The sequence below is a fragment of the Equus caballus genome, chromosome 17 (assembly GCF_041296265.1).
Source record: "Equus caballus isolate H_3958 breed thoroughbred chromosome 17, TB-T2T, whole genome shotgun sequence".
In the NCBI taxonomy this organism is placed as follows: domain Eukaryota; kingdom Metazoa; phylum Chordata; class Mammalia; order Perissodactyla; family Equidae; genus Equus; species Equus caballus.
Genome location: NC_091700.1, coordinates 14,343,072 through 14,351,071, shown reverse-complemented (window position 1 = coordinate 14,351,071; position 8,000 = coordinate 14,343,072). Strand labels below are relative to the sequence as shown.

Below are 8,000 nucleotides of genomic sequence, written 5' to 3'. Positions count from 1 at the left end.
GATGCCTACCACAGTATGGCTTTTGCCAAGCAGTGCCATGTCCACACCCGGGATCTGAACCACTGAACCCTGGGCCGCTGAGAAGCAGTACATGCAAAATTAACTGCTGCACCACTGGACTGGCCCCACATCAACTTTTCTTAGTGGGTGTTACTTTGTTTCTGATCACCTGGGTCTTGTGTTCCTCCACTGTCTCTCCATGGGCTCAGACGCTACTGTCCTGTGCACCACCAGTGCTGATGTTCCCAGGTTGCTTCAGGGTGCTGGTCATACCACTTTCATAGGTGCTGGGTTCACAGGTCTTGCTGCCACTGGCAGGGGTCTGGGAACCCAGGAACTTGTATGCAGCTCCCACAGCTGGTGAAGCTGTTTTCAGGATTGCCACCACTGGGGGCTGGGTACCTGTTTCTGCTGCTGTTTCCAATGCTTCTAGTTGCAGACCCCACCTGCAACCACGGTGGGGCAGGAGGCTGTTTTTTCTTTTCCTGCCCCATCTCCTTATAGTTATGCTGGTTGGGCCACTCACCGTTCACATGGGCAGGGCTGCCACTGCTCGGTGGGTGCTCCCACAGGCCAGGCTGCCACCATTCTGTGGGTGTTTGCATACTGGCTGGGCTATCCTTGCCTCCATTCAGTCATGTTGGCTGCTGCATGAGGACCCATGTCCTGGATTGCTGTCACCAGGGAAGAGGAGGGGGCCACTCCCCTAGTTTCACTGCTTCCTGTGGGTCCAGTCCACCCACCTTCCAATATATAGCTGCATGGATCTCTCAGACACCCTGTTGTGCTGTATGTGGAATCCTCTGTTGCTCAATAGATGTCCATTTGGTTGTCACTTAGAGGGGAGAGACAAAGGGAACTCACTCCACCATGATGCTGACATCACTCCAATAAACCTGTAGTGATAATTATATTTTATGGCAGGTGTACTTAAAATAACTTACAAAATTTCTTTGGTAATTTGAAACTTTGAAGTTTTTCTGGGTGAAATTAAGTGATAAAAATTTCATTGAATATGTATATCCTTTCCAAAAAAGACAAAATCTTAGACATTAATTACTAAACCTAGGTTTATCTACTTTTGACATTTTAGGAAAGAGAAACTAAAAGATGTTTGGGTATATAAATAAACATGTGCTTTATTAAAAGATTTTACTGTGGCTGGCCCAGTAGCATAGTGGTTAAGTTCATGTGCTCTGCTTTTGTGGCCTGACATTCATGGGTTTGGCTTCCAGGCACAGACCTAGCAGCACACATCAAGCCAGAAGGAAGATAGGCACAGATGTTAGCTCAGGGTCAGTCTTCCTCAAGCCAAAAAAAAAAAGAGGAAGAATGGCAACAGGGGTTAGCTCAGGGCCAATCTCCTGCACCAAAAGTTAAAATAAAATAAAAATAAATAAAAGATTATACTATGAAATAGCATTTTTTATAGAGATTATAAAAAATACTTAGAAATTTCCCAAGATACAGAATGCTAATGTAAAAGACAGTTCATAATTGCTTACTTCTTAGTTTTCACTAAAAGTTAATGATTCCATCAATTTATGCTTCATTTCCGGGGAATTGTTATTTTATGTTTGTAATGTGTTGCCATGTCTTTCTGTGGTGCCTGCTGAGTTGTTCCTCTGCCAGTGCATTTGTCATAGCAAACACTTTCCTTATTTAGGTAAGGCTTTATTTTGATTATAACTATTCAACCAATTGGAGATTGCAGGCCTTTTTTTTTGTTTATCAGCATGTGGCACAATAGCACCAGTTTTTGTTTCTCTTACCTGAGCTATCTTTGGCTATACTTGAGAATACACACTTTCCACTCTCCAAGGCCTCTGCTAAGGGTATCACTAGGTCTGTCTTTATCACAGACTGAGTCTCTTAGGGTTACTGATGCCTTGCTGTTGCTGGTGTTACTGCAGTCACTGTCTTCACCACTGGAGGTCCAGTGATAAACGACATCACCACCACATCCAAGATAATCTGGGTAGGAAGGACAACTGTCATGGCAGGGTGAGAATGTAGCCAGGTTAATGGGGCTCCATCTCCACCATTGCCCATCTCCATCTGGCTTCTGGCACCACTGCAGTTTTGAGGCCAGAGTTGTGTGCATGCCTCCATTGCTGCTACCAGGCTCTGAGCTGTAGTTAGTGGGACAAGAATTGCAGGGCTCCACTTTTGCTGTTGCTGTGCTCCCTGTGGCCATAGGCACTGCTGCAACCAGGAGCCAGAGTTGCTTCTGTGCCTCTACTGCTGCCCACTGTGTTCTCTGGGACTGGCTGACTCATCAACTGCAGCTGAGATGCAGGATCCTGGGTATCAGCCCTGCTGTTCCCTGTTTAGTCTTCTCTACATGCTCAAATCTGTCTACTTTCATATGCACCAAGGTGTAGATCTCTCCATCATCTTGGTGTGTTGGGAACTGTAGTCTTTATTGGGCTCTGCATATTTTATTCATGGTAGATTGAATGGTAGAGACAAAGGGGTCCTCTCATGTCACCACAATGATGACGTCTCCCTAGAGCATGTCTTTGATAAGCAACTTTTGCCTATTTTATGCCAGGGATACTGTGGATGCTAAGCTGATAAGAGATCAGGATGCTAATGAGAATAATAAACCTCTGTGATCCCTACAAAACGAACTAATATGTTAAAGTCTCCATTATCAGGAAGAACAGTTAAAGTAGTGCTATACAAAGAAATGATGGACACAAAAGTGAAAACATCTATGATCTAAGAAATTCTTCTACAATAAAATTGAATAAATAGCCTGAGTAGTGAAATGTGGTTTATTCCATAAAACTAGTACAACTCATCACTACAAGAAGCAAATGGGAATCTCCAGATTGTTTCTGACCCAAGGTTGAGAATAACTTTGGGAAGTTAGGAAAATAACAAAAGGAAAAATTGTTGATTACCAGAAAAAGCAGAAAAACAAAGGGAGTTATTCAAATCCAATAAAGCAGTTAAAATTTTAAAGATTGAAATTCTAGCATATAAGTAGAAGGATTAAGTTCTTCCTCTATGATCTGATTAAAGAATACAATTTCTAGCTGTGAGCAATTGCGTCCTACAATCACAGGCCTTTGTTGAAAAATGGCCATTTTATGGCTTCTCTTTGAATAACACATTTAAAGCTCCCTTTATGTCTTTATTCCTCAGACTGTAGATGAAAGGGCTCAGATGGGTGTGATAACAGTGTGCATCACTGAGGCCATTGCACTTGAGTGTGAGCTGTGGGTGGCAACAGAGCTAAGGTACACTCCTAGGCTCACACAACAAAATGAGACAATTGAGAGCTGAGATGCATGGGTGGAAAATGCTTTATACTTCCCCTGATGTGATGATATTCCACATATAGAGAAAACTGTCCCAAAAGATGTGTAAAGGAGACCAGCCAGGGAACTATCACCCAGAAGGACAGCTGAAAAATACATCACCAGGTTGTACCACCTGATTAGCTTCACAAAAAAAGTGGAGATTTTCAAGTCTCTGTAGAAGGAGATCTGCAACATCATTAAGCTGTGTAACATGGAAAAGAGAACACTGGTAATCCAAATTACCAGAACCGGAGTTGCGGGTTCATGATGACTACATAGTGCAGGGAGTGATAGTCACAAACTGGTCATAGGCTGTCACAGTGAGTAGAAAGTTGTCCCACACTATAAAAAGCATGAAAATAAATCCGCATGATGCAATTTTCATAAGTTATGACTTTTCTCTGTGTCTGTATATTCATCGCCATCTTCGGGACAATGAAGAAGGTGAAACACACATCTACAATAGAAAAGTTGGGGGAACTGGCTCCGTGGCTGAGTGGTTAAGTTTGCCTGCTCTGGTATGGCGGCCCAGGGTTTCGCTGGTTTGGATCCTGGACCCAGACATGGCACTGCTCATCAGGCCACGTTGAAGCAATGTCCCATGTACCACAACTAGAAGGACCCACAACTAAAATATACAACTATATAATGGGGGGATTTGGGGAGAAAAAGCAGAAATAAAAAAAAAAGTTGGAGAGGAAGAAGTACATGTAGAGTGTGGAGGTTGGAGCCAGAGCTAACGGCCAGGATGATTAGCAGGTTCACAAGTATGGTGACAATGTACATGAACAAGAACAGCCCAAAGAGGAAAGTTCACAATTCCTTTTCCTCTGAAAATCCCACAAGAAGAAATTCTAAAATTTGTGTATTATTCCCTGGTTCTATGTACTTGGCAGATATGCTATCGTTTACATTCCACATTCCGGAAATTAATTTTTATATCTGTGTATGGTACATGATAAAAACACTGAAAAACTAGGAATAGAAGGAAACTATATCAATATACTAAAAGCCATTTATGAAAAATTCACAGAGAATATTATATTGTTGACCCTTTATATTCATGAGAAATTTGTTCCAAGACACCTGTGAACACCAAAATGCATGGATACTGAAGTCTCATATATGAAACAGCGTAGTATTTGCATATAAGCTGTGTAATCCTCTTGTATACTTTAAATAATTTCTAGATTACTTAGAATATCTAATAAAATTTAAATACCGTGTAAATAGTTGCTATACTGCTTTGCTTAGGGGATAACAAACCAGAAAAAAAAAAAAAAAAACTCTGTACGTGTTCAGTACAGACGCAACTGTTTTAGACCTTTAAAGTCTTGGCTTGTTGAATCCATGAATTCAGAACACATGGATATGGAGAGCCAACTGTATTCAATGGTGAAACACTGAATGGTTTTTCCATTAGATCAGCAACAAGACAAGGATGACCACTTTTGTAACTTCTACTCAATATAACACTAGAAGTTCTAGCCAGAGCAATTTTAAAAAAATAAACAAAAGCATCAAATTGGAAAGAAAGAAATACATTTATGTCTCTAAGTAGATGATATGTTCTTATATGTAGAAAATCCTACACATTCCACACAAAACTAAGAGAACTAATAAATGAATTAAGCAAAGTAACAGGACAGAAAAGTAACATACAAAAATCAGTTGCATTTCTATATGCAAACAATGAAAAATGTGAAAAGAAAATTACAAAGACAGTTCTATTTACAATGGCATCCAAAAGAATAAAATACTTAACTTCAGCAAGAGGGTGAAAGACTTGTACGTTGAAAAATATAAAACATTGATGAAAGAAAAGTGACCTGATCATCTCCAGAAAATTGCTATTCTACTCTTCAACAAGGTGGTGAACTGTGTTCCTATGACATAGAACTATGAGTACTACTGCCTTGGGCCAAAACAGTTAAGAGTTTAATGCTTGTCATTTAAATTAAGAACATCATTTAGTCTTCTTTGTATAACATTTTGTTAATTAAAAAATATTTAGGTATTGAGTTTCAGTTTCACAGGATGAAAAGAGTTATGGGGATGGGTAGTGGTGTTATCTGCATAATAATTCAAATTTATTTAATACCACTGAACTATACACTTAAAAATGGTTAAGATAGTAAATTTTATGTTATGTGTATTTTAGCACAATAAAGACAATCTTTAATTTAAAATACATGCACTTAGATCTTTTTATGCATTTTGCCCTGAAATTAGTACCTTATACGTATTCTCATTTAATTTTTATAAAAGTTCATTCTCTGAGGACAGTGCTATTATGAACCTCATTCTAAATTTGTGGAAATGGGGCTCAGAGGGTTAAATTATCTGCTCAAAGTTACGAACTGAGTAAGGGATGGGCTTTGATTGGAACTCCATCAAGATGTTTCCAGTCCTAATGCTCTTGCCTAGCTATTCTCACTAGGAGACAATTTGCCTCCAGGGGTACCTGGAAGTATTTGGAGAATATTTTGGTTGTTGCATCTAAGCAGCTGCAACTGGCACTTAAGTCAGCTGAGGTCAGGAATGTTACACAACATCCCACCATGCACAGGACAGCCTCTGTCACAAAGAATTATCCACCATAAATGTCAATAGTGAGAAAGTTGAGAAACACTATTCTAGATAAGTACTTCTTCAATTTCACTGTGGATATGAATCATTTGGGCATCTTCTCCAAATGCAGATTCTGATTCAGCAGGCCTAATATGGGCCTGGAGAATCTGCATTTGTATCTAGCTCCCGTTTGATGTTGATGCAGCAGGACTTGGTCTGTGGATGACTCTTTGAGTAGCAAGGCTGTGGTCTAGCGTTAGAGTCAGGTATAGGTATTTTGAGCCCTTCTCCACCAAGAGTTTTCCTGCTCCCCTCAGGTCTGACCTTGGGTGGTCAAATGTTGGACTCAGTTTTTCAACTTCTGCATACACAGGTTTATACATCCCTCTTGAGTATTTCCCCTCATGAGAGAAAATGCAACTTTTAGCCTTTCAGTTCCTTATCTATAAACTCAGGAAATTCTGCCTAACCTTATAAATTTGATGTGAGAAGTTAGAAATAATCTAGACCTCATAGGAGATTACCCAGCACAAAGCTAATGCTCAATCCACAACAGCTATTGTGACTGTGTCCCAGTCCCATATTTACTAAGCTCATTATGATACCAGAAATGTCTCTAGGTGCAGGCGGTGAGTCCAGTATTTCCCTGCTCCTGGGACACAGAGAGTCTAGATCTTGAGGGGGAACATCCTCCAAGGGCCCTCAGCAGGGAGCAGAGTGCTGGAGAGGTCATGATTCTGTGCCTATGGACATACCCTCTGAACCCCTCACACTGGATCCAAATAGTCACAGTAAGAGCTATTAGACAAAAGATATGTTCCTATGTTCCACTCGAGAATATCTGTAAAACTGTTATTTTTTTGGTAAATCAATTTATTCTTCCAACTCTTGTTGTCCTCCTTGTTGCAAATCTGTAACACACATTATACAAATGTTTAATTTCAACAGAAGTATGAAATGCTTCTATGGCTTTCTCCACACTATAGATTGTTCAATTTTTCACAATTATTTATTCACTCCCCCATTCTTTTAGGAGAACTTTACATCCCCACTCTTGGCTCTAGGTCTTCATGGTGTCTCAAGGGGTAGGGGTGTATGTTCCAGCCATGGCTGTCATTGAGCTTGGACACATAACATGCGTTGGTTCACAGAATGTGAGTGGATATGACATGATAAGTGTCTATGAAAAAGCTAAACGCATCATTGTGAGATTCCACCACTTCTCTTCTTCTTTCTCTCTGTCATAAGAACAGCCACATCTGCCATAGCAGCTGTTCGCACAGCCCAGGTCTCCAAATGAAGACACAGTTGGAGAGAAGCACAGCTGGGTCACAGCCACAGACACCCTGAAGCTCACATGTAATGTAAGCAAGGAAAATGCATTCTTACTGTGATAATGTGATATTGAGAGTTGTTTCTTAACACAAATAACTTATTACCACTGTGATATTGAGAATTGTTTGTTAGTACAGAAATGCAAATACACAGTATTTACATGATGCTTTAATTGTACTAGGATTTAACTAGAATGATGTCAGTGTCACAGTGGCATAAGACATACTTCCTTTTTGTTCCTTCTTTTAAGAATTAAAAATTGGCATCCATCCATGAACAAAGGTACCTCTGTGGGAGTTGTGGGATCTAGCACCATATGCCAAGTATCCAGGGGTAGTCTTGCCGACTTGTGCATCAGGTAATAGACAGACTTTGATATGGACTGCAGAACCAGCAGAAGCCAGCCAACCATCCCTATTCTCTTTAGGCCATGGCAGGAAAAATCTGGAGAATACTGGCTTAGGCAGACACCTTCGGATGTTATGAGCCTTTGCAGAAGTCTAGACTTCCCAAAGAGAGATTCCAGGACTCTATTGGGAAAAAATACAAGTTTGGATGCACTGTACAGGGTAAGATAAACTTTTCCAGGAATGGTCCTCTCTCAAGGTGACACAGCACAGGGCTAAACTACCTGGTAGTACTTCTCCCACAGGGGAAAGAGACAATAGTGAGTAAGTGTTCAGTTACCCAAGATGTGCAGGAATGCTGATAGAGAAGCCCATTTCTCTCCCGCACTACCCAGAGTACTGCCACATGACCTTCATATATGAGGGAAGCAGGAGA

General features: G+C 40.6%; 1 pseudogene; it reads right to left on the bottom strand.

Moving 5' to 3' along the window:
- Positions 1 to 3,096: 3,096 nt before the first annotated feature.
- LOC138918594 (olfactory receptor 1571-like) lies at positions 3,097 to 7,629 on the bottom strand (annotated as a pseudogene).
- Positions 7,630 to 8,000: the final 371 nt, after the last annotated feature.